Here is a 4941-nt window from a genome sequence, read left to right on the forward strand (position 1 = left end):
CTCCCCGGCGCGGCCTGAAAGCTCGAACCCCTTGGAGGAAACCAGGGCTTTTTTCTCTCTCTCTCTCTCTCTCTCTCTTTTTTTTTTTTTTTTATAAAGGGGGAAAAAATTGATTTGCTTCCATTGCTTTCTCACAGAATGAAATCCTTCCAGCAATTACCGGGAGATAATGGCCTGAAATTAAACAGCCCTATCTCACTTTCTAACTATAGGATTTTTATTTTTTTTTTTTAACTATTGAATACAGAGTGAATAATAAACAGGCTGGCGGGAGGCATTCGGCTGCCTGCTACCTGAGACACTACAGTGCGGGCACATGCCAAGGCTGTTAGTGTTTGCCGGGTGCATGTGCTCTCGGGGCACCGGGACCTGTGTGCGAACGGGCAGAGACAAAGGCCTTGTCCCAGGAGCTTGTGGGCTAAATCAGACCCAGATAATAGTGTGCAGAGGTGTGCGGGAGAGTGCCCTGTCTGAGCTGGGGGGCACGCTTAATGCACACCTTGGCCCAGCAGAAAGGCGCAGTGGGGTTTGGCAGTATCTGAAGCCCCAGGTGGAGGTGGCGGATGCTTGCTAGTAGCAGGGCCACATCTGGTTCTTGAATTTGGTATTGCTTTGACTTGGAATATGACAAATTTTCCTTTAAAAAATTAAAAAAAAAATTGGTGGGGCAGAGACGGCTTCACCGTGGGGTCACTGTCCCAGCGCCTGCTGGGGCATGTCTTTAGGAGAGGGAAGAGATTGGGTCTCGGCCTTTGTGCTCCCTGCTCGGGACATCCTGCCTGATCTTCTCTGCTTTCTGCCCCCTTCCTGATGTCCTGCTCTGCTTTCCACTCCCTGTCCTATCCACTGCTGTGAAGCCTGTCCCATCCCCGCTCTGCTGGGTGCCACAGAGGGTACCCATGCCACGTGTGGTACCTGTGCCAGCCCCTGCTCTAACCCACATCTATTCCTAGGATTTTCCCTGCAGGATTTCCTTGGTCGCAGGTCTTCAGCTCCCAGTCCCAGGGATGGGGCCAAGCCCTCTCAGGCCCACAGATAATCGGACACATGTTATATAACCTCCATAATGCCCTTGCAAGTGAGTTGCTAGCTCCCAAGGTTGTGGTGGGAGCAGAGGGAGACCTCTATAACCAGAATATACTGCTCTATTACTGGAGATGTGACGGAGGAGGCGGGGGAAATACTTCAGCGATAAGTACGGTGTTATCAGTGACACATCTGGAGAGATGGATGGAAACGGAGGCTTGGGAACAGCCTCCTGGGCCAGCGAACCCAGCCCTCCGTACTCGCAGGGTGATGTCAACTGAAATTGCTTTAAATTGCAGCCGAGTAGATTTAGATCAGATCTCAGGGAAAACATCCTTGCTGTCAACGCTGCGAGGAAGCAGAGCAGGCTGCCCAGGGGAGTGCGGGGCATCTCCTTGGCTGGAGGTTTTGGAGAGGAGGCTGGAGAAGCACTGGGCAGGGATGGCAGAGCAGTCTCATCTTGCATTCATGCAGGGGCTTGGACCAGATGACCCCTGGAAGTCTATTTTTCTATGAGAGGAACCCCCAGATTGCCCTGACAAACTTTAAAGAATCATAACATCTCAGAAAAGGAGGGTGGAAGGGAGCTCAGGAGGTCACGTGTCATTCAAACCCTTGCTCCAAGCAGGACCAGCCCCAGCTACATCAGCTCAGACAAGGCTTTGTCTACCCGGGTCTTAAAAACTTCCAAGGATGGAGACTGCACCGCTTCTCTGGGGAGCCTGTTCCAGTGCTTCACCACCCTCCTAGTGAGAAAGTTTTTCCTAATATCCAACCTCATCTTCCCTTGCTGCAGCTTGAACCCATTGCTCCTTGTCCTGTATCTGTCCCCACTGAGACCAGCCCAGCTCCATCCTCTTTGCAGCCCCCCGGCAGGGAGGTGAAGGCTGCTATTCAATCCTCTTTGGTCTCCTCTTTTCCAAACTATAACAGCCCAGTTCCCACCTCCTCTCCTCACCAGCCCTGTCCCCCAGCCCCACAACCATTTTCATCACCCTGCACTGGACTCTCTCCACTGTGTCCACATCCTTTCTGTAGTGGGGCCCACAGCTGGACACGGTGCTCCAGATGTGGCCTCCCCACTGCCAAAAAGAGGGGAAGAATCACTTCAATCAATGTGCTGACAATGCTCCTACCAGTGCAGCCCTGGATGCCGTTCGCTTTCTTTGCAGCAAGGGCAACTTCCCCCGGGCTGACAAAGAACAGCACGTGAAGCTCCAGGAACGTCACAGGTAAACATGGGGGAGATGAGGGCACTGCCAGCACCTCACCATGGCAGCAGTAGGATTAATGGGCCAATGGGTAACCATTATGGGTTAATCCAGCAGTGGGTTAATCCATGCCAATCTGACATCAGGTAATAATTCCTTCGTGACCCCATTCATGGCAATGGGCCCGACCCTGAGTGGATGAGCAAGACCCTCTAGGCAGGAACACGTGGGTGCCAAGTACTTGGCAGAGGCATCAGCACCCCCCATCCACCCTGTCAACAATTTGGCCACTATGCAGCGTGTCAGAGAAAGGTGAGAAACATCCCAGAAGCCAGTAGCATTTCTGAGCCGAAAAAACATCCTTCCTGGGCCCAATTGTGGACCAGCAAAAGCCCTGAGGCCTGGGATTACTCAGTGTCTTGCACACTAATAGAGCTACCAATTCATCTGGTGGTCCACCCTAACCCCGGGTCCTTCTCTGCAGGACTGCAGCCCAGCCAGGCACTCCCCGGTCTGTATTTGTGCGTGCCGCTATTCCACCCCAAATGCTGGACTTAGTACTTGTCCGGGCTGAACCTCATCTGGCTTTCTGCAGACCATTCATCCAGGTCCTCCTGGATCCTAGCCTTTCCTACCAGAGTTTCTGCAACTCCACCCAGTCAACTTGGTGTCGTCCATAAATTGGCTAAGCGTGCACTCCACCCCCACCATCCAAATTATTAATGACGATATTAAGCAATAGCTGACCTAGGACAAACCCCTGGGGAACGCCACTTGATGCTCCTCCTAACCAGACATCACACCATTGATGGCTACTCCTTGAGTATGACAATCCAACCAGTTAGGTATTCACCTTACAGTGCTTTCATCTATTTTATACTACCATGGCTCGTTAATGAGAATGTCATTAACAATGACATGATTCTGCATCACACATGCTCGCATAGATTGGGGGCAGAGGTGTGGACTGAAGCAATGGAGTCGTCAGGGAAGGAAAGGAAGATTGATGGTGATGTGCAAGTCAGCAAAGTGCTGCAGGCGAGCAGGGCCGGATGTGATGGGAGCTGCCTGGGAACTGTTGCTTTCTAAGATGTCAGTTTGTCAAAACCCAAATGATTTGGGGGGCAGGGGCAGTTTGGATGGATTTCCAATTTTGGAAAAAAAAAAATGAGCCCAGAAAGGAATTTTTTTCTGCTCATAAATGCTACTGGCTTCTGGGATGTTTCTTTCTACAAAAAGAAAAGTGTCCTATTTCGACATTTTCAAACCCAAAACGCTCTGCTTTTATCAACTGAGATGACTTTCCATTTTGAACTTGCAGTAAAAGTGATCTTGGAAAGGAAACGTTAGCAAAGACTCAAAATCATTGACCTCCATCTAATTCCTTATATATTTTCTTTCTTTTGGGGGTTATGGTTTGAAAAACCATCCCCAAGATTTGGATTTCCTCCCCTCCGTGTGGCGCAGGGACTAGTTTCCGCTGTCTCGACCCTCGATGGAGCTGGACCAGACAGCTCTGGCTTCTCCGACCAGAGACCTTCTCCCCCCGGCTCCGGCTGCAAGGCAGGGACAGCGTCAGGAGGTGAAAGCGAAGGAAGCAGCATTGCTTTGCGTGACCGGGTGGTTCAGAGACCTCGGCCTGTCCGTCCCGGCCGTGTGAAAGGGTTAACCAGAGAGCAGAGAGTGAAGACGCGGTGGCTATAATTTATTTAAGCTTTCAAAAGGCTTTTGATAAAGTCCCTCACAGGAGGCTATTAAGGAAACTTGGTAACCACAGGATGAGAGGGAAAGCCAAGCCACGGATTAAAAACGAGATAAGATAGGAAGGAAAGGGAAAGAGCAAATGGCCAATTCTCCACGGGGAGAGAGGTTAATAGTGGAGAGACCCGTGCTGAACATTAGGGCCCGAGCAGCTCGATATATTTATTAACGCTGACATGGGTGGGAGAAGGAAGCGCCTGGCAGTGACATTTGCCAGTGGCTGAATGCTATTTCATTCGGTAGAGATGACGGCGGCCGGGAGGAAACCCAGCAAGGTCACAGCAAGGGGCAGCAGCAGGTGGCTCGGGGACGGCTGAAACCCAAGGCAGACAAGGGCAGGGCAAGGAGCTTTGCAAGCAGCCCCTTGCGATGCCGACACACCTGGGGTGAGCTGCATGCTCTCAGGGCAAGGGCTGAGGCATCGCTGTGGGAAACCTGCCTGAGCTGCTTAAAAGTCCAAGGAAGAGACAAATGCATGGCAATGAGAAGGGAGAGAGAGGAAAGCAGCTGGGTAAAACATTCAGGGAAGACAGAATCACAGAGTCACAGACAAGGAGGGTGGAAGGGGGCTCAGGGGGTCACGTCTATCCAACCCCTGCTCCAAGTCGGACCAGCCCCAACTCCATATCCCAAGGCAAAACTTTGTCTACCCAGGTCTTCAACACCTCCAAGCATGCAGAGTCCACCACCTCTCCGGGTAACCTGTTTTACAACCCTCCTCATGAGAAAGTTTTCCCTAACATCCAACCTCAACTTCCCTTGCTGCAGCTTGAGCCCATTGCTCCGTGTCCTGTCACTGATTGACACCAGTGCCCACCCTGGCTTTACGGTGGATATCTGGGCATTTCTGCTGGTTTTGAATGTGTCGGGGATAAACGCCAGCTCAGCCGGATGGTGCTGAGGACTGTCCTGGTACCAATGCCCCGTCTTCAGGGACTGCGGC

Source organism: Alligator mississippiensis, chromosome 3 (assembly GCF_030867095.1).
Source record: "Alligator mississippiensis isolate rAllMis1 chromosome 3, rAllMis1, whole genome shotgun sequence".
Classification (NCBI taxonomy): Eukaryota; Metazoa; Chordata; order Crocodylia; family Alligatoridae; genus Alligator; species Alligator mississippiensis.